At 43.2% G+C, this 27,274-nt stretch overlaps 1 long non-coding RNA gene and 1 pseudogene across 3 annotated transcripts in view; one reads left to right on the forward strand and one right to left on the reverse strand.

The window, feature by feature from the left end:
- LOC135228733 (uncharacterized) overlaps window positions 1-27,274 on the forward strand; it is a 151,766-nt gene that overhangs the window by 78,740 nt on the left and 45,752 nt on the right. For all 3 annotated transcript variants that reach the window (XR_010319528.1, XR_010319526.1, XR_010319527.1), the window contains exon 3: window positions 8,559-8,673. This is a non-coding gene — a long non-coding RNA (uncharacterized LOC135228733). The remainder of the gene's footprint in view (window positions 1-8,558; window positions 8,674-27,274) is intronic.
- On the reverse strand, window positions 2,610-3,968 carry LOC135228732 (cellular tumor antigen p53-like; annotated as a pseudogene).

Below are 27,274 nucleotides of genomic sequence, written 5' to 3' on the forward strand. Positions count from 1 at the left end.
CTCTTGATAGAGTCCCACATGATTCTTAAGGTTTCTTCATTTGTTTTAATTCTTTTATCTGATTTTTCTTCAAGTATATTAGTGCCAAGTGATTTATCTTCAAGTTCAGAAATCTGGCTTGTACTTGTTCAATTCTGCTCCTCTGACTTTCTATTGAGTTGTCTCCTTCTGTAATTTTATTGTTAATCTTCTGAATTTCTGATTGCTGTCTATGAAGTTTTCCAGCTTTTTAAATTTTTCATTAGGTTCCTGAATAATCTTTTTAATTTCTTCAATTGCTGTATTTGTGTGTTCCTTGGCTTGTTCTGCATATTGCCTCATTTCCTTCCGGATGTCTTGAATGGTTCTGTATATTAATCTTTTGGATTCTGCCTCTGGTAATTCCAGCAATGCACTTTCATCTAGGAGATTCCTAGATTCTTTGTTTCGAGAGCTTGCTGAGGTGATCATAGTCTGTTTCTTTATGTGATTTGATATTGACTGTTGTCTCTCAGCCATCAGGAAGTTATTGTATTAATTTATACTTGCTTACTGTGTCGTAGCTTCTTGTTTTGTTTTGTTTTGATATGCTCAAATGGGTTGCTTGAGTGAGCTGGCTGGATTATTTTCAGCTTTGGAGCTCTGATGTCCTTTCCCAGATGGCTAGAGCCGTTATCAGGTATATCAGTCTAGGAGTCCCCTGACTTTTCTTGTATGAATTCAGCTAAGGTGTCTTCTTAGCTGATCATCAAGTGTGTGGTACGGCTCTGTCCTACAGTCTTAGAGGGCCAGGGTGACTGGTGTATGTACCAGTATCTGATTGCAGCAGGGGATCACGATCTGAACAGGGTAGGGGGCTGAGAACCGACCCACGAGTGTCTCTGAGGAAAGCGCGTCCCCGTTCCCTAGTGCGTGCAGGTGGGTGGGTTCTTCAGCCAGACCATGGGCACCCAGTGTTTTTAGTTGTAAGGACTGGGAGGCACCAGTTATCCTTGGACAACTGCCACAGATGGCTGAGTGACCTGAGTGTGGTTACCAGTCTTTAGGCCCCAGATATGGGTAGGTGAGGGCCCTGTTTAATAGGCAAAGCAACGTCAAACAACAAACACCCACCTCTCCAGCGCACAGCTGAAACGGTTGGAGTCTGGCAACAAGGGCCTATTCTCCTGAAATAGGCCTACACAGGTCCATGCAGAAGGGAAAGGTGCTCAGAGTTCCACAGAGCATTTATTCCTGGCCAGGAGCCACTTATGTCCTGAGCTCTGCCCATTAGTAGAGCTGGCAAATTATCTTTTCCCCCAGTTGCAAATTTTTTCCTTCTCCAAGGTTGGGAAGATGGCTATAGGTGCTCAACAGTGCCAATCTCAGGCCCAGGGAATTCAGCCACTGAAGCTGGCTGGCGGGGGTGGGGTGGGGGGGGGCTTGGTACAATATATGCAAGTACTTAGCTTTTGCCAAGAACTCTGTTCTTCTCTGGTTCTGGAGGTGTGAGTAGGCTGTGTGGCTGGCTGCTTCTTCCTGAGGAAACTGTGTCTGAACGCTAGTGCAAGCCCGCTGCCGCCACTCTGGGAATGGTGCCTGAGGGCTCCCCACGATTCAGGTCTGGTAACTCCTCTCCACTTCTGAACCATCTCTTCCTCCGCCTGCCCCTCAGTTCATTTTCTAACGTTGTGTTTGATGCTCAGGTCTCCTAGCTTGTCATAAATATACTTGTTTCTCTTGTTTTTTTCGGGTCTTTGTTTTAAAGAGAGCTCTCCGGAAGTGTCTGTATATTCTGCCATCTTGGCTCCGCCTCCTGTTACACACATTTTTGGGGGACATAATTCAATCCATGACATAGTGTGAGAAGAAATTTAAAGTCTCATTAATATTTTTTTAATAGCAAAGTTTTGTTGTAAAATAAGAAACAGATATAAAAATGGGATATAAAAAGGGGAGGGGAGAAGGGATGTAGGCAAAGAATGCAAATGTGCTTTCCAAAGTGCAAAAGAAATGAGGCTCTGAGTGTCTGGTTGCAGTTAGACGTGGTGGTAGGTACGGATTCCATGTAAAAGCTGGAATCCTTCAGGGAGTGGAATGGGGTGAGGTTTCCTTTTAGGTGCTGAGGTTTACCTAGAGGCTAGACAGGACGTGGCTAGGCCAGCAGAAAAGGAAGTAGGAAATTCCTTCCCCTTAACCAGCTGCCCAGTCAATCAATCAACCAACAGGGACAGGGGACCAGCACTCCCCAGAGGCCAAGTCCCAGATGCCATGTTATCTAAGAAGGTTTTAAGGCCAGGCAGCCTGGTGACTTCCAGCCTTACAGGATCTTTGAGTCACACATATATCATTTCATTAACCTCACAGCAAACCCCACAAGATAGGTGTTAGGTATCAGCATTTTATAGACATACACATTGCTGTCAGGAGAAATGAAAACACCTTGAGATAGTTCCCCTGCCTAGTCTGTTACTGGTCTAGGCTTCCAACCCAGGTATGGTAAGTTCTATGACTGCTCTTAAAATCTAATTCTTACGTGCAGGAATGCCATCCTATCTCTTCCAAGTATTCGTTATAGTAAAAACCTTACAATCTAAGCTGGATTCTCCCAGCTCCCTCATGCCCCCCAGAACACCAGTGTAGGCCAGCTTCTTTAGTGGAGGCCCATGCCAAGGTAAGTGAAGAGTTCTTGAGTGTTTTCGAGACACACCTGTATCAAGTAGGGGTTCAAGCATGTGAATTTCAAAATGGTAGGAAAGGAGGGCAGGGGCAGGGTATGTAAATGGGGGACAGGAAGTGAAGGACGTCAGTCTGAGTCAGGCCCCTCTCTCTTGAACATTAGTTTTTTACAGTGGGTGGTAGATTCCCCTTTCTTAGAGTTTGGAAGGCTGCATTGAGCCCTGCTCCCCTCTGGCTGCTTCCCAGCCTGGGCATCCTTCAGCTCCAATGCCTCATTCAACTCTAGGAACATCTTGAAACATTCATGCCCACGGATCTTAAGGGTGAAATATTTTTCATCCACTGGCTTCTTCTTTGGCTCAGTAGAGGAGCTGGTGCTGGTGTGCAGTGCTTACTTAGTGATCCTCTCAGAGGGTGGCTCCCACTTGTTGTGGAAATTTTCTTCCTCTGTACGTCTGTCTCTCCCAGAACAGTACAAATATGCACCTCGAAACTGTTGTGTCCTAGCAGATTACCATCGGAGTCTTCCAGTGTGATGATGGTGAGGATGGGTTCCCCCCCCCATGCAGGAGCCTGCTACACATGAAGTTGAAGTGGATGGTGGTAGTCAGAACCGACCTGAGGTAGCTCATAGGGTACCCCACACTATGTTGAAGAGTGATGGTGTCCTACAAATATCAGCACGCAGGATTCCTCCCACCTGGATAAGATGCTGAGGAGCGGCCAGGCCATCGGTATAGTCAGAGCAGCACTCAAGGTGGGGGCAGTGCTGCACGACCTCTGTCATATGCTGACATCTGGTAGATGGCCATGGTGTGAACACAGGTGCTGGGGTGGGGTGGTGAGCTGAGCTACGGCTGCACTGGACAGGTCTTTGCCAGCTGGCAAAACAGCTTGTTAAGGCCAGGGGAGTACATGCAGGTGACAGACTTGGCTGTCCCAGAATGCAGGAAGCCAAGACGGAAACCACAGTTGCTGCAGTAGGTCTTCTGGGAAGGGACAGAGGATGAGAGTGTCCAGGAGGTGGCTGGTGTAAGTGTGGCTGGTGCAGGGGCTGCTGATATTTCTTGAGCCCCAGCTTGGCTTTCTAGGCAGTCTGCAGCATCTTCTGGGAGCAGCAGATCGTCTACTGCCTCCGCTGCTGGGGACAGTGAGGGGGACAGAACCAGCTTCTCAGGAAGGAGTTTCCCCAAGTATGAAAAAGTCTCTTGACTCAGAGGGAGCTCAGTACTGAGATCTGACTTGGGCTCCTCCATTGCAGCTCCAGGGAAGTTAGTCTGTCCATGGAACCTCAGGGAAGTGTATAACAGTCCTGGGAAGGAAACTCCACGCCCAGAAAGCAGGTGCCCTCAGAGCCCAGCAGCTAGCTGTGCCCCGGGTGGTGGCTTTGCGCTTTTGACACATTAACATTACTTCCCAGATAGTTATGCATTATCTTAGAATCACAAAGTCATAGCTAGAAAGAATCCCAGAGATGGTTTAATTCAAACTTTTCATTTTATAGACAGGAAGTTTCAATTCAGAAACTAGGTGACCTGACTAAGCTAACAGAGCTAGTTAGTGGCAGAAAACAAGGGGTCTGAGACTGAAGCTTGGATCTCATCTGGGTCTTCCATTTCTCAGTGCTGCCTCCCTTCACCTGCCATCAGGACATAGAGGCTGGGGCCAAGAAGATCTCTTGGGAATTCCTTAATATAGGATTTTGAAGGCACGGCATGAATAGTGTTGAGTTTTGGGAGAAAGTCAAGGTTAGGCTTCTCTTTGCAGCTCATTCTTTTCTTCCCTGACTGATCCTGAGCAGGATTTTTTACTGTGCATCTTCGGGTTTTTAAAAACTTTGCTGCACACCATTTCCTGTAAGAAAAAAACCTTCACCATCCTAGAAGAGTCCTTCCCCAATCACTTGTTCTTAAACTGAGGTTCACGAACTCCCAAAGGGCTAATGTTTTCAGGGTTCATCCATGTGGTAGCACGTATCGTATCTGAACTTCATTTTTCCTAGTGGCTGAATAATAGGCCATTGTGTGCATATTCCATGTTTTGTTTATCATCTGTTGATGGACTCTTGGGTAGTTTCTACATTTAGGCTGTTGTGAATAATGCTGCCATGAAAATTTGTGTAGAAGTATCTGTTTGAGTGCCTACTTTCAGATATTTTAGGTATATACCTGGGAATGGAATTGCTGGGTCATATGGTACTTCTGTGTTCAACGTTTTGAGAAATTGCTAAACAGTTTTCCACAGTGACTGCCATTTTACAATCCCACCAGCAATGCACAGGGTTCTAATTTCTCGACATGGCTTCCTTTTTAAGAATAATATTAACATTATTCTGAGGATGGAGTTCTTGGCTTCAACAGGCTGTGAAAGAAGCCCATGCTACAAAGAATACTAATAACGCTCTAGTCTACAGAAGCTTCTGGAAGATCCCCAGGATGGGAGAATTCTTGATTGAGGAGTTAAAAGCCTTAAGGTGGAAGAGAGCTGTGAGGTGGAATATGGAAGTTTCAAGTAGTAGTTTAATCTTTATTAAAAATACTTAAAATTGCTCATTAAATGAAGATGCTGATAGTGGCTCATCTTAAATTAATAACGAGTATGTAAAAAAAATTTTTTTTTATGTAAGTATTCATTTTCATTTACCATTCCTTGCTCGATAAGTACTCCTTCCTAATTTCGCCAAGACACTTTCAAATTCCCTTTGCTTTGTTGGAGATGACATGCGTGCTAAGTGGCTCCCCTCTTTTCCTCTCCGATTTGGTTTCCAGATACTCTGTGCCTTTCTGATTTATCACTTGGGAGTTTTTGACTCCTGTCTTTCACATCAGTGATCCTACATCTCATGTTCTTCTGTAAGCTCCTAGAACCCACCATCATCTCAGAGATGCAAAATAATTTACATGCCAGGATAAAAAAAAACTTTACATTCTTTTGTCTTCAGGGTTCGCCACCAAAACCTGTGTTCCTCTTCTGCGAATTCATTGGTTTCCCTTTTCTATTTGCTACCCCAAATTCTCTCTTTTTGTGGTTATCCCCAAATAGGAATGACTCAGAATTAGTACACATTGGAAACAAAACTCTTGTTTTTGCCAGAAAGTGAAAGGAAGGTAATTTGTGTTTAAATGGCATTTTGGATATGGGGGACATAACTTTGTTAAGGCTCACTGTATTTTGAAGATCATATGCCTGAAAAATCCCTGTTGTGTACCCTGTGACAGCTTGCCTGTATTTAGTACCCCGGTGGCCTTTCTTGGTGAATTTCACCTTCTGGGACCTTTTTGGATATGGGCCAGAATCATACTTGTTCTAGCTTTAGTGAAGAGTAAAAATTCCTTTTCTTTAGAAGGCTATCATTGAGTTTATTTAATGACAGAAAAAAAAAAGTCAAATGTTTGCTTTCTAATCCTATCACACTACTAAGTTATTGAGAGATTTTGGGGGGGCATCAGTGATTTCTCAGAATTTGTTTCCTTGTTTTCAAAATAAGGGGGGTGGTAGTAGGTAGTAACTCCTTAAATTCTTCCTGTTCTCCAAACCCTGTGATTGTCAGATTCTATCTGATGCTCGTACTAAACACATCCTAGAACTTCTGGCTAGTTGGGAATTCATTTATAATCAATTAAAGTCAGGACCAGGAAAATAATACTTTATTTCTACGGATCACTTTGTGGTTTACAAAACTATTCTGTAACTATCTCTTTTTACTCTCTTTTCTGTTCCTCTGAGGCCAGCAGCATTGACATCACCTGGGAACTTCCCAGAAAAGCACAATCTCAGACCTCGCCCTGTCCTCTTGAGTTAGAATCTACATTTTACCAAGATGCTCAGGTGATGTGCACGCACAAGGAGTCTGAGAACTGCTGCTTTGTCTCATTGTGAGTCTCCTAATGCGGTCGCAATGAGTTGGAACCAATTCACCAGCACCTAACAACAGTAACAACAGTGACCCTCAGAGGAAGGCAGGGTATTTTACAGATGAGGAAATCAAGACTCAGAGTTGTTAAGTAACTAAGTCAAGGTTACTGTGCTTGTGTCTTCTCCAAAATTTCTTGCTCTAAACCTAATGCAGCCAGAATGCTCATTAGAAGGGAGGATAGCAAAGCTTCATCTCACATGCTTTGGACATGTGATCAGGAGGGTCTAGCTGCAGAAGTAGAACATCATGTTTGGAAAAACAGAGGGTCACCAAAAAAGAGGAAAGCCCTCAGTGAAATGGATTGACACAGTGACTGAAACAATGGGCTCAAACATAGCAACAATTGTGAAGATGGCACAGGACCAGGCAGTGTTTCATTCTGTTGTACACAGGGTCTTTGGGAGTCAGAATTACTCGACGGCACCTAACAACAACAAACCTAATGCTGTCTTCTTGGTTGGGCTGGAGTCAGCCTTGTACAACAGAGACTCCTGGCAGCAGTCTGTGTGGTTAGTTCTAGCCAACTGGTGACTGAGTTCTAGCCAGCATAATGTGAGTGAAAGTAGGAAGTACTGTGATCCCTTTCTAGGGAAAAGACACAAACTCAAAAAGATAACTCCCATGTAGCTCCTCCATTGTGGTTTCCACTCCTAGCTGGCTTGAAAAGAGAGAACTCCCCAGAGCAACCTTGGTTTTCAGGGGGCAGGGGAGACTGGTGTAGGCACAGGTGTCTGTGTGTTGCAGGGGGTGATGCTCTGAACAGCGTAAGGGTCTGCCAACCATCCCCTGAGTGTCTATGAGGAAAGCGTATGCCTGTTCCCTGGAACGCACAGGTGGGTGGGTCCTACAGCTGGATCATGGGCACCCAATGCTTTTGGTTGTAACAACTGGTAGGCACCACTTATCCTTAGACCCCTGTCTTGGGTGGCTAGGTGACGTGGGTGGAGCCACCAGTCCTCAGGCCCCTGATGTGGGTAGGTTAGGACCCTGTTTAATAGGCAAATTGGTGTTAAACATCAAAAACCCACCTCTCCACCATACAGCTGAGACAGTTAAAGTCAGATCTCATGCAGATATACTGTCACAGTCTACCAAGAAGGGCCTAATGTCCTGAAATGGGCCCACACAGGTCCGTGCAGGGGTTAAAGGTATTCAAAGTCCACGGACCGTTTGTGCTTGGACAGGAGCCGCTTCTGTCCTGAGCTCCCCAGCTTAGTGGATCTGGCAGATTATTTTTTATTCCAAGGCCAGGAGGATGGCTCAGGGCACGCAGCAGAACCTATCTGAGGCCCAGGAAATTGACAGCCACTGAAGCCGTCTTGGGGGCTGGGGTCGTGGTAAAATAAATGCAAGTACTTAGCTTTTGCCAAGAGCGCCGTTCTTCTCTGGTTTGTGAGACGTGAGTGGACTGTGCAGCTGGCTGTCTCTCCCTGAGGAAACCAGGTCCCTAACACTACCTCCAGCCCTGCTGCGGTTGCTCCAGGGGATTGTGCCTGAGGGGAACTGGTTCCTGTCGAATCCTGTCCAGCAACTCCTTGCTGCTTCCGAACCATCTCTCCCTTGTCCTGCCGCTCAGTCCGATTTCCGAACTTTGTCCTTGATGTTCAGGGATCCTACTTTGTCATATATGTAACCATTTCACTTGTTTTCTCGGGTCTTTGGTGTAAGGGGGACCTCCGGAAGCATCTGAATACTCTGCGATCTTGGCCCCACCTCACCCCAGAGCAACCTTAGAAATGTTTTAGAGATGACAAGGCTGTTGTCAGCGTGGGTCCCTGGATGACTGCATTGAGGAGGCCCACTGCAGTGACGGATCTTTCACCTGTCCAGTATCTGTACAGGAGCCAGAAGTAAACTTTTATTGAGCTTGAGCCGTTATATGTGTTTGGGTCTATTTCTTAAGTGCTTAGCCAACTGTAACAAATACATTCGAGCAGTGACTTAGTACTTGAAGTCATAGGTCTTTTGGCCTAATGCATTCATTCATTTCTTTTGTCTCTGGCAGTTGGTGATCAATGGATCGTGGTCTAGCATGCAGAAGTGAGTGAGTGGAGAAAAGCAGCAGAGCTGGTGGGTTGTGAAGACATGTGTTTGAAGGCTGCCACACTCTCTACTCCAGGGTAAGACAAAGGCAATGGCTGCCATTGTTACTCTGACTTTGCCAAGTCACAGGGACTCTTGTCTCTCCAGCCTCTCGGAGTCAGTGCAATGGTATGCCCTGCCTGTGAAAGGTTCCCAAAGTCTCTATTGATTCAAGTGATTGACACTATGCCAATCAATAATTGTGAACAGGAAACCATTAGGTTTTGGATGATAGGATGGAATTCATTATGTGCATGGAAATACCTCAGGCATTATTAGGGATTTATTTACATGAGCTGTGATTTTCCTAGAATCAGGGAAGGGTTATTGGGCCTTCCTGAGGTGTGTTGTCGAGAATGGGACCAGGTCTGATTGCCCTTTTCCTGTACCATATCAGATTGTTAGCTCTGCCAGCTCACATTCCCTCAACCACTGTCCTCCTTCTCCATGGATCACCTTTCTGAACTGTTGTTTTGTTAATTACTTTTTCTAGAAAGGAAACAGCTTGCCAGAGAGTTGAAGATTCCAGGTTTGGTAGATAATAGCATTAGTAAAGCACATGGTTTTTGCCAATTCCACTTTATCCTTCGTCACTGGCAGTCACATGTCAGGTAAGGAGCCCTGGTGGCACAATTGTTAAGCACTCAGCTGCTAACCATAAGGTTGGCAGTTTGAACCCACTCAGCGGCTCCATGGGAGAAAGACTTGGGAATCTGAAGGCACCTGACAACAGTGAATCGGGTATTGGCATTGGGAGCATTATGACCAAGGCTGGCTTTGAGCTCTCATTTGTGCTGACGATTTTTGAGGCCAGAAGGAGAAAGTCACTGTTTGGTGTCCCCTTCTCAGAGTCCAGGTGGAAGTCTGGGAAGAAGGGGTAGAAAAGATACCACGTCTCCTTCTGAACTCTCCGCTTCTACAGCTTGAAGTAAAATCAGACTCCTTGAAAAGAAAATGACAACTAATGGAAATCTAGGCAGAACCAAGGATGGCTAGGAAAGAGGGGCAGGAAGTGAAAAATTAGAAAAGAAAAATTGTATTCAGCTTATAAACTGTTTGGAGTGTTGTATTAAGCTTGCTTTAGTGCTTTGGAAACCCTGGTGGTGTAGTGGTTAAGTCCTATGGCTGCTAACCAAAGCGTCAGCAGTTCAAATCTGACAAGTGCTCCTTGGAAATGCTATAGGGCAGCAGTACTCTGTCCTATAGGGTCACTATGAGTCGGAATCGACTCGACGTCACTAGGTTTGGTTTTCATTTTGGTAGTACTTTGGAGCCCTTATTAGATAATGTCCCATTGCCCAGCCTCGGACAGGGAAGCCAGAAAGGCTGATGTCCTTAGATGCCTGACATGGCTCGGTAATGAGCGCAATTTAATGAACAAATCAGACAATTTGGGGCTGTAGATCTCTGGAGATTCCCATCAACATACATCATTACTGCTCTGGAGTGACACATGGGTGAGGGGATGAGCAAAGCAGAGAAAAGGCAGCTGCAAAAGCATGTCAGCAACTGAAGACTCCAGGTGAGCAGCCAGGCACAGGTAGACCTCAGCTCAGGGGATGGAGGTCGCTAAGGAAAGGAGCTGGTCTTTGCCAGGTTTTCTCAATAAAGGAAAAGAGTTGGGCTTTGTGAGCTCTACTCATTTTCCTCTATGGCTCCCTATATCCTCTGTTTGAACAGTAATTAAAAAGCATAGCATGTCGGAAATAGCACTTGACTGGCATATGTAAATGCTGTAAAATGATAAATTTGTAGAGTAAGCCATTCTTTAACTGTCAGTTAGGGGCCTAAATAAGTAATCCTAGAGATAGCAGTAGACCAGAGTTTCTCAACCTCAATGCAGTTGACATTTTTGTCCAGATAGCTCTTGTTGTGGGGGGTGTGGGCGGTTGTTGTAGGATGTTTACCAGGATTACAGGTCTCTGCTCACTGGATGCTAGTAGCTCTGCCCCCCTCCCAAATTGTGACAATCAAAAATGTCCCCAGACATGCCAGATGTCTGTGGGGGGGGGAGGGGCACCAAATTTAATCTTGCGCTGAGTTTCTCTGGGACTGTATTTTAGTGATTTAACCTCATTATGTCTCAGTTTCCCTACCTGTAAAGTAGACACAGTCTAAGGAAGCAATGTGCATAGTACCGCGTGGCAACTAGGGGGTTCTCTAAGTGCTTGGAAACAATACCTGTCTGCCCACATTTCCAGGACCCAAAGATCACTCTTAATCTTTGTGATGGCAGTCAGTGAGGGGCAGTGGGAATCTGGAGAAGGGTAAAGGCTTAGTGGTGTGGGAAACCGTGAACCCTGCTGGAATATGAGTTTATTTGAAGGCATCCTGTCCTAGCTTATTGTGACAGTGTATTCTGGATGAAGGCTTTCTTTTAGAGAGGAAAGAAAGGGGAGGGTGGAGGAGGCAGGAAGGAGGCTGCTCAGAAGAACAGTCAGGAAAGTGCACTTGATGGGGCGATCTCGTTAATGTGAAAGAGACTCATATATAATTAGATCAGAGGACAGAGAGAAAAAGCAACCCCCAAAATCAAAATATCTTTTTAAATGACTGCTGATCCAGAAGAGTTGTTGCAGGTAATTAATGTAGACCAGAGACTGTTCGGAGAAGTCTCTTTGTTCTAGAGCCTTTATATTTCTGTCTCCTCTCTTTTGGAATATGGAAAAAAAAAATGTCTTCATATATGCTTTTCATAAATGCTTTACTATGATATGTGTGTTGTTTTATTACTCTTTAGAACTTTGTGTCAGAAAGGTGAAAAAGGCTGTAATGCTCATATAGACCCAAGTGATCTACATTATTTTGATAGAAAGCACCAGCTTGACTCTAGGGATTAGGCATAAACTATCCTGGCAGGGTTGCATTCACCGTTTCTGTGTTTCTGGTCTCTGTAGCATTATACACACTTACAAAGTTTATGACAAATGTGGACAGATCTTGGATGTAATACGTGGAGAAGCCGTCTTAGGTAGCCTTGTTTATTTATATTCTCTCTACCCTGCATTTATAGTACTAGGTGTTAAGTATTTAATAGAAGAAAGGGCACTTCCATGTAGCAGAAAGGGGACAGTGAGAGAAGCTGTTTTGGTAGATAGGTTGGTGTCTTAGTCATCTAGTGCTGCTAATAGAAATGCCACAAGTGGATGGCTTTAACAAAGAGAAATTTGTTCGCTCACAGTTTAGGCGTCTAAAAGTCTAAATTCATGATGCTAACTCCAGGGGAAGGCTTTTTTTCTGTGCCAGCTCTTGGGGAAGGTCCTTGTCATCAATCTTCCCATCCTAGGAGCTCTCAGTGCAGGGGCCTTGGGTCGAAAGGAAGTACTCTCCTCCTGGTTCTGCATTCTTAGTGGTAGGACGTCCCCATGTCTCTGTACTCACTTCTCTCTTTTATATCTTGAAAGAGATTGATTTAAAATAGAAACTAATTTTGTAGATTGAGTTTTGCCTCACTAACATGACTGCCCCTAATCCCACCTCATTACCATCATAGAGGTAGGATTTATAATGCGTAGGAAATTACATCAGATGACAGATTGGTGGACAGTCATACAATACTGGGAATCAAGGCCTAGCCGAGCTGACAGACATTTTAGGGGGGACACAATTCAATCCATGACAATTGGTGTTTGAATAGTTGAAGTTTTCGTTCTAGTGCTACTCAGAGTGTGGTCCTAGCAGCATCAGCATTACCTGGGAACTTGTTAGAGATGTAAATGATTGGGGCTCAACCCAGACCTCCTGAATCAGAACCTTGGGATTGGAGCTCAATAATCTGTGTTTTAACAAGCCCTCCGTGATTCTGATGTGTGCTAAAATTTGAGAAGTACTGCTCTAGTGATGCGTGATATGGTGAAATCTTATGCGTGGTGTCTATGTGTGTATGGAGGGGCAAGGGTTAAGGAAGTGTTTTATCAGGTAGTCAGAAGATGAGTAAGGTTGTCTTGTGATATACTTTTGGATTATTCTCCTAGTCCATGGTGTAAGCCTTTAACTATGCTGTCCAATACAATAGCCACAAGCCACATGTGGCTATTTATATTTAAACTAATACAACTCAATACAATGAAAAGAAATGTAGCTATTCAGTTGAACTAGCCACCTTTCAAGTGCTCAGGAGCCACATGTGCTTAGTGCTGCCTTATTAGGGAGCACAGATGTAGAGCGTGTTCATCATCACAGAAAGTTCTATTGGACAGCACTGTTTCAGCCTGTAATGACCCCTATTTGACTCATACAGGCCGGAAACCCCCACCTGTAGTGATGGTGTGTTCTAGTTAACTCAAGACCTCAACTCGTTTAAAGCAGAATTGAGTTTTGGACTTCTCTACCCTGGGGACACTTCCAGACTGTAGTTGTATCCTGGTGAACTTTTTACCTTGTGGCGGTATCTGCCTGGTATAGAAAGTGCCGTGGGTCTGTCTCCCACATAATTGAGCGCACTGCCTCTAACATATTTGCTCTTTAATCTTCTAAGCTGTCTCTTTCCATTTGGTCTGCCCATGCCCTGACCATGGGTGCTAAAGCTTGTTTGTGCAGGGTGTCTCTTTGAATACTGCCTAGAGCTTTATAAAGAGTCTGGAAGAGGTGGCAAGAGAGTTTCACTTCTCTTTCCCCAGCATGGCTCAAAAAATTAATTCACACAATCTGAGAAGAGTTATCCTCTGAAGAATTAATTGCTAAAGTGAAATTTCAACAGACATATTACACCACAGATTTAGTAGTTAAGCCCTTTATCCACGTGAAAAAATTTTCCATTGATACTCTATTGGTATTATCAAGGAGCTCTGGTGATGCAGTGGTTAAGTGCTCAGTTGCTAACTGAAAGGTCACGGTTGGAACCCACCAGTTGCTCACAGGGAGAAAGATGGGGCAGTCTGCTTCCCTAAAGATTACAACCTTGGAAAGCCTGTGGGGCAGTCTACTCTGTCCTGTCAGGTTGCTCTGAGTTGGAATCGACTTGATCGCAGTGAGTTTGGTTTTGTCATTGCTATTATCAACAATAGCAATAATTATTTAGTTGCTAAGAAATTCTCCGAATTAGAACAAATAAAAAGATGTGGAGATGCACAGTGTTTAAAAGATAAAATGGAAAGCTAACTGGGCCCATGGGAGGGGGTATGAAAGTAAGAATTCTGTGTGTCTTTAGCATTATTGCTGGAGGTGAGGGAAGGAGGTGCATAGGGGATCACGTTGACCTTTGGACAGCCTTAACTTGACTGGCTCACTTCTGAGGGAGGATGTTTTTTTGTCTGCCCACAATGTTGGAGGGGGCCCAGTGTTTCTCAAGGAGGGTGTATTGGCATGATTTATCATCATATGGAACTGTCCTGCCCATTTCGGACATTTAGCATCACTGGTCCCTTGATGCCCATGTTACTCCAACCTAACCAAGTCATTGTGTCAACCAGAGATATCCACCCCACCCACAGTACACATTTGCAAATGCCTGTGATTGAGAATTACTGGCTGCTAAAGAGATGAGCTTGGTGTCTTTTTTGGGAGGGAGAAGTGGTTAGAGTTGGTGAAGGTGCAGGTGCTCCGAGGGGCTCGCTCATTAATTTCTGACACAACCTGGCCCCAAACAGCCACTTCTCGCAGTGCTAGAAGTGATGCTGGGAGCTGATTTTCTTCTATTAGACTAGAAGAATTGCATTCTGCTACTGCAAGACTGAATATACCATGGACCACCAAAAGAACAAATAAATCTGTCTTGGAAGAAGTACAACCAGACTGATTCTTAGAAGCAAGGATGGCGAGACTGCATCTTATATACTTTGGACATGTCAGGAGGGATCAGTCTCTGGAGAAGGACATCATGCTTGGCAGGGTACAGGGTCAGCGGAAAAGAGGAAGACCATCAACGAGGTGGATTGACACAGTGGCTGCAACAATGAGCTTAAGCATAACAAGGATTGTAAGGATGGCGCAGGACCAGGCAGTGTTTCGTTCTGTTGTGCATAGGGTTGCTATGAGTCGGAACCGACTCGACGTCACGTAACAACAACAACAACTGCAAGACTTGGACCCAGAGGCTGAAAATCAACAGAGGCCTCTGTTACTGCCAGGGAGGGACCTAACTCATGAGCAGGAAGATAGTTCCCGGTCTGGTGCCACTCCAGGGTGTGTCTGCACTAACATCGGTTGCTCATTCATACTCTACTTCTTTGCCGTTAACATTTCACGGTGTTTCCATGTAGGCTTCTCTTCTGGCGTCTTTGTGCTCGTGCTCGCCCTTCTTGCTCCTACAACCAACTGATGGTCTGTGTATGGACCAAACTCCAAGAAAAGCATAGACTAATAGGTTCTGTAGTAGTTATCATCCCTTTTTGCCTAAGCTCTTAAACCAGGCAATCTTATGGATGCTCATAGCTTCTCCTGGACTGTCTTAGTCATCTAGTGCTGCTGTAACAGAAGTACCACAAGTGGATGGCTTTAACAAAGAGAAATTTATTTCCTCACAACCTAGTAGGCTAGAAGTCCAAATTCAGGGCGTCAGCTCCAAGGGAAGGCTTTCTGTCTTTGTGGGTTTTAGAGGAAGGCCCTGCCCTCAATCTTCCCCTGGTGGAGGAGCTTCCCAGGTGCAGGGACCCCGGGTCCAAAGGACACTCTCTACTCCTAGTGTTTCTTTCTTGGTATGAGGTTGCCCTCTCTGCTAGCTTCCCTTTCCTTTTATCTCGTGAAAGATGAATGTGGTGCAGGCCATACCCCAGGGAAACTCCCTTTACGTTGAATCACTCATGTGACCTTATTAAGGGTGTTACAATCCCACCTAATCCTGTTTAACATAAAATTACCATCATACAATGGAGGAAACTAAACAATATTGGAAATCATGGTCCAGGCAAATTGATACACACATTTTTTGGGGGGGAACATAATTGAATCCATGACATGGTCCAAATATTTGTGGCCTAGGGCTACTTGCTTCAGTAAGGACTGTGGTCCTGGCAGTTTCCCTAGAAGAGAGCAGTGGTAGGATAGACTGATAGAGCATGAGACCCCTCTCCAGTGTAAACCAATAAACCAGTTGCCCTTGCATCATTTCTGACTCATGGTGACACCATGTGTGCAGAGTAGGCCTGTTCCATGGGGTTTTCAATGCCGTGAGCTTTCAGAAACAGATCAGCAGGCCTTTCTACCAAGGAGCCTCAGCGTGGCTTCAAACTACCACCCTTTTGGTTGGTAGGCAAGTGCTTAACCGTTTGCACCACCCAAGAACTCTGTCTCTAGTATGTTGCTGTTGTTGGTCACCGTCAAGTCGATTCTGACTCATAGCAAGAGCATGGGTATAGAGTAGAGCTGCTCTGTAGTGTTTTCAAGGCCGTGAGCTTTTAGAAGTACATCACCAGGCCTGTCTTCTAAGGCGCCTCTGGGTGGGTTCAAACTTCCAACCTTTCAGCTAGTAATCGAGCACGTCAGCGTTTGCGCCAGTCAGGGACATCTCTCTCTGGCATACCCAGGCGTAGGGACCCTGAATTGTTAACTTCCGGGATCAATACAAATAGCATTTGTGGGTTATATGCAGCATAGAGAAATGAAAGATTATTCACAAAACTTACGTGTTCTCATGTTCAGTAGCAGTTGGGGAAAAGCATGAACCCTGTCTTTTAGTTGAGACGATGGGCTGCATCTCAGTATAGAATAGTAGGGAAATTGCTAGACTGGATGATTGGGAAATGGGGAGTTGTATTTACCATATGGATAGCCTGTTTTTTCCATCTGTCAAGTATGATTCTCTCAGCCACTCATGTATCCCACGAGAGTAATGGCTAGGTGACTGTCTAAATGGTGAAAGACGATTTGACACCTCTGACAAGTGTTGTTCAACAGCTGTGCTTGTAAGATTCCAGTTCTGACAAAGAAAATATCTTGGCTTCTTAGTCTATAAATAAGTTCCATATTAATGTTGTCATTTCAGGGATTACTGTCTTAGAAAGTGTACTTAAAATTTTTTTATAGTGGGTTTTGATCATGTGAACCAACGATAGAGTGTGACTTTACAAGGGAATGCATTATAATATCACAGAAGTCTCTGTCCTTATTCCTGATTCTGTGTCAGGGTAAGAACGACGGTCCAGGTTCCATTGGGACCGGCACAGCTGTGAGCGGGGTGATCTGTGGCAGCACAAAGAGCTCATGATGTCGATGAATTCATTTAAGGCTCTAACACTGAATTTTCTCACGGAGTAGCTGGATCCCCGTGGCACTAACAGAGAATCAGTCAGCGCTTCCTTAGAGGGATGGAGCTTTGTCGATTGGGAGTCAGCAGAGAAGGGGTGCAGCAGAGCTTCTCCAGCTGGTGGGTGAGGAGATAGTGTAGTTTCTTACCCAGGGGTGGCTGGGGTCAGCTTTCTCACCCAGGTGCTGACTACCAAAGTGAAAAGAACAGAGAGGAAGCATTTGCTCCAGTTGCTCTTCTTTCTCTTCTTGAAGATTCCTATACCCTCTATGGAATTAAAAAAAAAAAAAATGAGAAGAGAAAGAAGTACAGAATTATATGTAGTTAATTTTACTTTTATTTCTTTTGAATGAGAAGATTGATACATAGATAACCAGATATTGCCAGAAGATTAAAACCTTCAATTTTAATTTTAAATGAGCATTAGTCTTGCAGGCTAAACTAGATAAAGATAAAGCAACTCAAATCTGCGCATACATAACTTTTTTTTTTTCCAAAAATATAATTGTTCCCATAGGATCAGGAATTAACTTGCAGTAACCCTCAATGAAGATCCTGTAGGAACGGTAAAGACATCTGCTCCCTGCAGGATATAAAGAGATCCTGAGAGATTCTTAAAGATGGCTGAGAGCCTAGAGTCCTGTATCCTTGAATTCTGTCCTGCCACAGGCCTCTCCCTGTGAGACCCTTGAGGGATAAATGTGCACCAGGGGAAGGACTGTGGGTGCAGATGCTTGATTGAGGACCTGTGACTGAGAGCCCCCCACCTGTTGAGCCGCCTCACCCTTCCTGTGAGGCCCAGGAACGGGCAGTGCCTCTCAGTGCTCTCTCTCCTGAGCTCATCATTGGCTGTTGCCTTGGACTTCCAAACAAGTAAAGCTGTGCCTGACTTAATGTTTTTAAATGTGACCCGTTCCTAGCAGCCCACGTCCTTCGAGGGGGCATCAGAAACAAGGAAGAAAGCAGGCAAGGGGGAGCATGATTCTCCTAGCTATCAATAGCTTTCCCTGTTGCATGAGAAAGAACATGTATTTTATTTGTTTATTTTTTTTAGCTTTAATAAAGAGAAATTTATTCTCTCCCTGTCTAAGAGGTAAAAGTCCAATTCCAGTGTTCCGGCTCCAGGGGAATGCTTTTTCTGTAGGCTTTGGGAGATGGTCCTTGTCATCAATCTTCCCCTCGTCTAGGAGCTTCTCAGCGCAGGGATCCTGGGACCAAAGGATGCACTCCCCTCCTAGCTCTTCATTCTTTTTTTTTTTTTTTTTAACTTTTATTGAGCTTCAAGTGAATGTTTAAAAATCAAGTCAGACTGTCATGTATAAGTTTATATACACCTTACCCCATACTCCCACTTGCTCTCCCCCTAATGAGTCACCCCTTCCAGTCTCTCCTTTCGTGACAATTTTGCCAGCTTCCAACTCTCTCTATCCTCCCATCCCCCCTCCAGACAGGAGATGCCAACACAGTCTCAAGTGTCCACCTGATACAAGTAGCTCACTCTTCATCAGCATCTCTCTCCTACCCACTGTCCAGTCCCTTTCATGTCTGACGAGTTGTCTTTGGGCATGGTTCCTGTCCTGGGCCAACAGAAGGTTTGGGGACCATGACCGCCGAGATTCTTCTAGTCTCAGTCAGACCATTAAGTATGGTCTTTTTGTGAGAATTTGGGGTCTGCATCCCACTGATCTCCTGCTCCCTCAGGGGTTCTCTGTTGTGCTCCCTGTCAGGGCAGTCATCGGTTGTGGCCTGGCACCAACTAGTTCTTCTGGTCTCAGGATGATGTAAGTTCATGTGGCCCTTGCTGTCTCTTGGGCTGATAGTTATCGTGTGACCTTGGTGTTCTTCATTCTCCTTTGATCCAGGTGGGTTGAAACCAATTGATGCCTCTTAGATGGCTGCTTCTTAGCACTTAAGACCCCAGACGCCACATTTCAAAGTGAAATGCAGAATGTTTTCATAATAGAATTATTTTGCCAATTGACTTAGAAGTCCCCTTAAACCGTGGTCCCCAAACCCCCGCCCTTGCCCCGCTGACCTTTGAAGCATTCATTTTATCCTGGAAACTTCTTTGCTTTTGGTGCAGTCCAGTTGAGCTGACCTTCCGTGTTTTGAGTATTGTCCTTCCCTTCACCTAAAGCAGTTCTTATCTACTAACTAATCAGTAAAAACCCCTCTCCCACCCTTCCTCCCTCCCTCCCCTCCTCGTAACCACAAAAGTATGTGTTCTTCTCAGTTTATACTATTTCTCAAGATCTTATAATAGTGGTCTTATACAATATTTGTCCTTTTGCCTCTGACTAATTTCGCTCAGCATAATGCCTTCCAGGTTCCTCCAAGTTATGAAATGTTTCACAGATTCGTCACTGTTCTTTATCAATGCATAGTATTCCATTGTGTGAATATACCACAATTTATTTATCCATTCATCCATTGATGGACACCTTGGTTGCTTCCAGCTTTTTGCTATTGTAAACAGAGCTGCAATAAACATGGTTGTGCATATATCTGTTTGTGTGAAGGCTCTTGTTTCTCTAGGGTATATTCCAAGGAGTGGGATTTCTGGGTTGTATGGTAATTCTATTTCTAACTTTTTAATAGATTTCCAAAGTGGTTGTACCATTTTACATTCCCACCAGCAGTGTATAACAGTTCCAATCTCTCCGCAGCCTCTCCAGCAGTTATTATGTTGTGTTTTTTGGATTAATGCCAGCCTTCTTGGAGTGAGATGGAATCTCATCGTAGCTTTAATTTGCATTTCTCTAATGGCTAATGATCGAGAGCATTTTCTCATGTATCTGTTAGCTGCCTGAATATCTTCTTTAGTGAAGTGCGTGCTCATATCCTTTGCCCACTTCTTGATTGGGTTGTTTGTCTTTTTGTGGTTGAGTTTTTACAGAATCATATGGATTTTAGAGATCAGGCGCTGGTCGGACATGTCATAGCTGAAAATTCTTTCCCAGTCTGTAGGTGGTCTTTTTACTCTTTTGGTGAAGTCTTTAGATGAGCATAGGTGTTTGATTTTTAGGAGCTCCCAGTTTTCTGGTTTCACTTAGTCATTTTTGGTAATGTTTTGTATTCTGTTTATGCCTTGTATTAGGGCTCCTAACGTTGTCTCTATTTTTTCTTCCATGATCTTTATCGTTTTATTCTTTATGTTTAGGTCTTTGATCCACTTAGAGTTAGTTTTTGTACATGGTGTGAGGTGTGGGTCCTGTTTTATTTTTTTGCAAATGGATATCCAGTTATGGCAGCACCATTTGTTAAAAAGACTATCTTTTCCCCAATTAACTGACACTGGGCCTTTGTCAAATATCAGCTACTCATATGTGGATGGATTTATATCTGGGTTCTCAATTCTGTCCCATTGGTCTATGTGCCTGTTCTTGTACCAGTACCCGGCTGTTTCGACTACTGTGGCTGTATAATACATTCTAAAATGAGGTAGAGTGAGGCCTCCCACTTTCTTCTTCTTTTTCAGTAATGCTTTACTTATCCGAGAATTCTTTCCCTTCCATATGAAGTTGGTGATTTGTTTCTCCATCACATCAAAAAATGACATTGGAATTTGGATCGGAAGTTCATTGTATGTATAGATGGCTTTTGGTAGAATAGACTTTTTTACTATGTTAAGTCTTCCTACCCATGAGCAACGCATGTTTTTCCCCTTAAGTAGGCCCTTTTTAGTTTCTTGTAGTAGCACTTTGTAGTTTTCTTTGTATAGGTCTTTTACATCTTTGGTAAGATTTATTCCTAATTATTTTAACTTCTTGGGGGCTACTGTGAATGGTATTGATTTGGTTATTTCCTCTTCGATGTGCTTTTTGTTGATGTAGAGGAATCGAAGTGATTTTTGTATGTTTATCTTATAACCTGAGACTCTGCCAAACTTTTCTCTTAGTTTCAGTAGTTTTCTGGAGGATTCCTTAGGCTTTTCAGTGTTTAAGATCATGTCATCCGCAAATAGAGATAATTTGACTTCCTCCTTGCCAATCCGGATGCCCTTTATTTCTTTGTCTAGCCTAATTGCTCTGGCTAGGACCTCTAGCATAATGTTGAATAAGAGCGGTGATAAAGGGCATCCTTGTCTGGTTCCCGTTTTCAAGGGAAATGCTTTCAGGCTCTCTCCATTTAGAGTGATGTTGGCTGTTGGCTTTGTATAAAAAAAAAATTATAGATGCCCTTTACTATGTTGAGGAATTTTCCTTCAATTCCGGTTCTGGTGACAGTTTTAATCATAAATGGGTGTTGGACTTTGTCAAATGCCTTTTCTGCATCAATTGATAAGATCATGTGGTTTTTGTCTTTTGTTTTATTTATATGGTGGATTACATTAATGGTTTTTCTAATATTAAACCAACATACCTGGTATAAATTGCACTTGGTCATGGTGGATTATTTTTTTGATATGTTGTTGAATTGTATTGGCTAGAATTTTGTTGAGGATTTTTGCATCTATGTTCATGAGGGATATAGGTCTGTAATTTTCTTTTTTTGTGATGTCTTTACCTGGTTTTGGTATCAGGGAAATGGTGGCTTCATAAAATGAGTTGGGTAGTATTCCGTCATTTTCTATGCTTTGAAATACCTTTAGTAGTAGTGGTGTTAACTCTTCTCTCTAAAAGTTTGGTAGAACTCTGCAGTAAAGCCATCCGGGCCAGGGTGTTTTTTTTTGTTGGGAGTTTTTTGATTACCGTTTCAATCTCTTTCTTTGTTATGGGTCTATTTAGTTGTTCTACTTCTGAATGTGTTAGTTTAGGTAGGTAGTGTTTTTCCAGGAATTCATCCATTTCTTCTAGGTTTGCAAATTTGTTTGAGTACAATTTTTTGTAATAATCTGATACGTTTCTTTTAATTTCATTTGGGTCTGTTGTGATGTGGCCCTTCTCATTTCTTATTCGGGCTATTTGTTTCCTTTCCTGTATTTCTTTAGTCAGTCTGGCCAATGGTTTATCAATTTTGTTAATTTTTTCAAAGAACCAGCTTTTGTCTTTGTTGATTCTTTCAATTGTTTTTCTGTTCTCTAATTCATTTAGTTCAGCTCTAATTTTTATTATTTGTTTTCTTCTGGTGCCTGATGGATTCTTTTGTTGCTCACTTTCTATTTGTTCAAGTTGTAGGGACAGTTCTCTGATTTTGGCTCTTTCTTCTTTTTGTATGTGTGCATTTATCGATATAAATTGGCCTCTGAGCACTGCTTTTGCTGTGTCCCAGAGGTTTTGATAGGAAGTATTTTCATTCTCATTGCATTCTATGAATTTCCTTATTCCCTCCTTAATGTCTTCTATAACCCAGTCTTTTTTCAGGAGGGTATTGTTCAGTTTCCAAGTATTTGATTTCTTTTCCCTAATTTTTCTCTTATTGATTTCCACTTTTATGGCCTTGTGGTCGAGAAGATGCTTTGTAATATTTTGATGTTTTGGATTCTGCAAAGGTTTGTTTTATGACCTAATATGTGGTCTATTCTAGAGAATATTCTATGTGCACTAGAAAAAAAAGTATATTTTGCAGCTGTTGGGTGGAGTGTTCTGTATAGGTCTATGAGGTCAAGTTGGTTGATTGTAGCAATTAGGTCGTCTGTGTCTCTGTTGAGCTTCTTACTGGAAGTCCTATCCTTCTCTGAAAGTGGTGTGTTGAAGTCTCCTACTGTAATTGTGGAGGTGTCTATCTCACTTTTCAATTCTGTTAAAGTATGTTTTATGTATCTTGCATCCCTGTCATTGGGTACATAAATATTTAATATAGTTATATCTTCCTGGTCAATTGTCCCTTTAATCATTATGTAGTGTCCTTCTTTATCGTTCGTGGTGGATTTAACTTTGAAGTCTATTTTGTCAGAAATTAACATTGCTACTTCTGCTTTTTTTTTTATTTTTTGCTTGATGTATTTTTTTCCATCCTTTGAGTTTTAGTTTGTTTGTGTCTCTAAGTCTAAGGTGTGTCTCTTATAGGCAGCATATAGACAGATCGTGTTTCTTCATCCAGTCTGAGACTCTCTGTCTCTTTCATGGTATGTTTAGTCCATTTACATTCAGTGTAATTGTAGATAAGAATGTGTTTAGTGCTGTCATTTTGATGCCTTTTTATGTGTGTTGTTGACAATTTCATTTTTCCACTTACTTTTTTGTGCTGAGACATTTTTCTTTGTAAATTTTGTGTTCCTCATTTTCATAGTAGTTGACTTCATGTTTGCTGAGTCGTTATGTTTTTCTTGGTTTTTATTTTGAGTTATGGAAGTGTTAGAACTCTTTGTGGTTACCTTAATATTTGCCCCTAGGTTTCTAAGTAAAAACCTAACTCGTATCGTCCTATATCACATTGTTTTCCTCTCCATATTGCAGTTCTGTGCCTCCTGTATTTAGTCCCTCTTTTTGATTATTGTGATCTTTTACATAATGACTTCAATGGTTCCCTGTTTTGACCATTTTTTTCTTTTTAAAATTAATCTTAATTTGTTTTTGTGATTTCCTTATTTGGGTTGATATCAGGATGTTCTGTTTCGTGACCTTGTGTTGTGTTGTTATCTGATGTTATTGATTTTCTGACCAATTTCCTTTAGTATTTCTTGGAGCTTTGGTTTAGTTTTTGCAAGTTCTCTCAGCTTGTGTTTATCTGTAAATGTTTTAATTTCGCCTTCATATTAGAGAGAGAGTTTTCCTGGATAAAGGATCCTTGGCTGGCAGTTTTTCTCCTTCAGTGCTCTATATATGTCATCCCATTCCCTTCTTGACTGCATGGTTTCTGCTGACTAGTCTGAACTTATTCTTACTGATTCTCCTTTGTAGGAGACCTTTCTTTTATCCCTGGCTGCTTTTAAAATTTTCTCTTTTATCTTTGGTTTTTGCAAGTTTGATGATAATATGTCTTGGTGATTTTCTTTTTGGATCAATCCTATATGGGGTTCGATGAGCATCTTGGATAGATATCCTTTTGTCTTTCATGATGTCAGGGAAGTTTTCTGCCAACAGATCTTCAACTATTCTCCCTGTATTTTCTGTTATCCCTCCTTGTTCTGGAGCTCCAAGCACACACAAGTTATTCTTCTTGATAGATTCCCACATGATTCTTAGGGTTTCTTCATTTTTTTTAATTATTTTATCTGATTTTTCTTCAGCTATATTGGTCAATTGCTTTATCCTCCAACTTCCCCACTCTGCATTCCAGTTGCTTGATTCTGCTCAACTGACTTCCTATTGAGTTGTCTAATTCTATAATTTTACTGTTAATCTTTTGGATTTCTGAATGCTGTCTCTCTATGGATTCTTGTAGCTTATTAATTTTTCCACTATGTTCTTGAATAATCTTTTTGATTTCTTCAACTGCTTTATCAGTGTGTTCCTTGGCTTTTTCTGTTGATTGACTTATTTCATTTCTGAGGTCATCCCTGATGTCTTGAAGCATTCTGTAAATTAGTTTTTTATATTCTGCATCTGGCAATTCCAGGATTGTATCTTCCTTTAGGAAAGATTTTGATTCATTAATTTGGGGAGTTGTAGAAGCAATCATGGTCTGCTGCTTTATGTGGTTTGATATTGACTGTTGTCTCCAAGCCATCTCTAAGATATTGTAATGATTTATTTTATATTTGCTCACCGAGTCTTATTGTGTTTTGTTTTCTTTCAATATACATGAATGGGCTACTAGAGTGCGCTGTCTTGATTGTTGTAGCCTTTGAATCACTTATGTCCTCTTACCAGCTGGTTTGGGCCATTACCAGAAATATAAGCCTAAGAGTCCATTCACTATTCTTGAGTAGAATCTGATTTTGGGTCACCAAGTGTGTGGGATAGACTGTCATGTATTCTCTTAGAGGAGTAGTGGTGTTAGTTGTGTGCACCAGATTCTAGTAGCAGCAGGGGGTCACATTCTGGGGGGAGCAAGATGCTGACAGGCTTCCCCCAAGTGTCAGTGAGGTGGGTGTGTCTCTATTCCTAAAGCACTTTGGTGGGTGGGCTCTGCAGCTGTACTTTAGACACCCAATGCATGTACCTCTACAGGTAGGTAGATGTCACTATCCTCAGACCCCTATGGCAGGAGGTGGTTTGGGTGGAGCTTCAGCCCTCAGTTCCTCAGTTCCCCGTTGTGGGCCAGTGAGCGCTCTGTTTAATAGGTAGAGATATCAGTCCTGGTAAACTTGTCTTTCCAGTAATCTGCTAAAACAATTACAGTCAGATCACTATCAGAATTGCTTTGTGGTATAATAGCCACCTTGTTCCCTGTAGGGATGAAAGCCCAAGACTGTGGATCACAAATGCTTGGCTAGAGCTGGTTCTGTATTTTTAGTCCAATTTCAGGAAGTCAGGGAAGGATTCTTGGTCCCTGGGTTTTTTGTAGCTGCTTCTCTTCTCTCAGGCCAGGAGAATGGGTTAGGAAAAGACAAAACAAACAAAGAAGAAAAATCCTCAGAGCACTTCACTCTCTGGCCCAGGAAATTCCAATGTTAATGAAGCCGCCTGGGAAGGGAAGGGGAGGGATCAGATAGATAGGAGAGAGTAGCACCCAGGAATATAGACAAAGCAACTTGTCTTGCTTGGCATGACTTTTATCTGAGATTCCGAAGGGGCGTGTGGACTGTGTGCACTGGCTGGGTTGAGATTGCCCCTGAGGGTCAGGCCCACATCCTGTGCTTGTGCTGTCTCCGAAGCTGTGGTTAGTTCCTCTGCTCCCAGTCCAAAGCCCAGCACCAAGGTTCCCTGGCTGGGATGCCGCACTCCCGGCTCGAAAACCAGTCGCTGCCTCCCGGTGACTTCTCCTCCTCTCAGCCGCGTCACTGCACTGCCTGCGTACACTGGCTGGGCTTCCCCCGAGGTCAGTTCAGGGGGCTAGGGCTGCGCCCCGTGTTAGCACCACCTCAGGATGCTGTGCTCAGCTCCCCTGCGTCCAGTCCAAAGCCCGGCGCCAAAGTTTGCTGACAGGGACACTGGCTCCAGGCTCCAAAAACAGTCGCTGATCCCCGTGGTTTTTCGTTCTCTCATTAGCCCCGTCGGTGTGCAGCCTGGTTGCGCTGGCTGAGTCTCTATGGAGGTTACCCCAGGGGACTAGGCGTTAGGGCTGTGTCCCGTGCCTGCCCCGCCTCAGCAAGCCACAATCAGCAGCGCCTCTCAGCACCAGGGAACTGCAGGAGCTCAAGGCCGTGGGGTGGGTCGTGGGTTCCAGAAGCGGTCGCTGGTTCAGGGCGGAACTTTTCACTCACCTGTCACTCAGGTCAACTCTTTACATCTGTGTTTGATGGTCAGGGTTCGTAGATTGTCATGTATGTGATCGATTCACTTGTTTTTATGAGTCTTTGTTGCAAGAGGGATCCGAGGTAGTGTCTGCCTAGTCAGCCATCTTGGCCCCCTCCACTATAGTTATTTTTAATGCATCTGTCTTCTATATCATGTGGGGCATGACAAGTTTCTTAGCCAAAAATACAATATAACTGGCCTTTATAATTACCCATGGACTAATTTCTTCTTGGAACCTTTGATTTATTCATTCTCTTTTGCTCCATACGAGTAGAGACCAAGAGTTGTATCTTAGATAGCTTTGCAAGCTTTTAAGACCCCAGATACTACTCACCAAACTAGGATGTAGAACATTATCTTTGTGAATGCCAATTGACTGAGTTGTCCCTGGAAGCTATGATTCCAAGCCTTCTAATCCAGTAAACCAATTCTGTGAGTTGTTCGGATATGTCTAGGAAGCCTCTGTAATAGTGCCTCCCATATGGTTTGTTATACGTGTGGATATACATAACACACAAAGGTGTATATACAGATGCCCACAGATACACCTATACAAGTGCATGCATTTACTCGCGTGTGCCTTCCTATACAGGTACGTGCACCTGTATTTACCTACTTAACACACATATCCTTTGCTTGTTTTTACTGTTGTTGCAAAATTGTATGTGTTGTAGTTTTTACCAAAATTGGCCCTTTTTCTCTAAGTGTACTTCTTAGTGTCTTCATTTACCTTGGGCAAGTTGTGCTGACTGCACCCGTATTTGGGATTGTCTTTCCCATCACCGAAAGTAACAAGTGTCTACTATGTAGAAAGTGATTCCCCTTCTCTCTCCCTCCAGTCCCTGGTGAGCAACATCAACTTTGCTTTCTGTGTTTATACCTATTCTTGATTTTTTATAATAGTGGGAGCATACAATATTTGTCTTTTTGTGATTGACTTATTTCACTCAGCATAACGTCCTCCAGATTCATCCACATTATAAAATGTTATGCAGACTCCTTATGATTCTTTATAAACCAAAAAAAACCCCAAACCCAGTGCCGTCGAGTCGATTCTGACTCATAGTGACCCTATAGGACAGAGTAGAACTGCTCCATAGAGTTTCCAAGGAGTACCTGGCGGATTCGATGATTCTTCATAGTTGTGCAGTATTCCATTGCATGTATTTACCGCAGTACGTTTATCCATTTCTCTGTTGATGGGCACTTAGGTGTTTCCACCTTTTTGCTATT

This window comes from Loxodonta africana, chromosome 27, assembly GCF_030014295.1.
Source record: "Loxodonta africana isolate mLoxAfr1 chromosome 27, mLoxAfr1.hap2, whole genome shotgun sequence".
In the NCBI taxonomy this organism is placed as follows: Eukaryota; Metazoa; Chordata; class Mammalia; order Proboscidea; family Elephantidae; genus Loxodonta; species Loxodonta africana.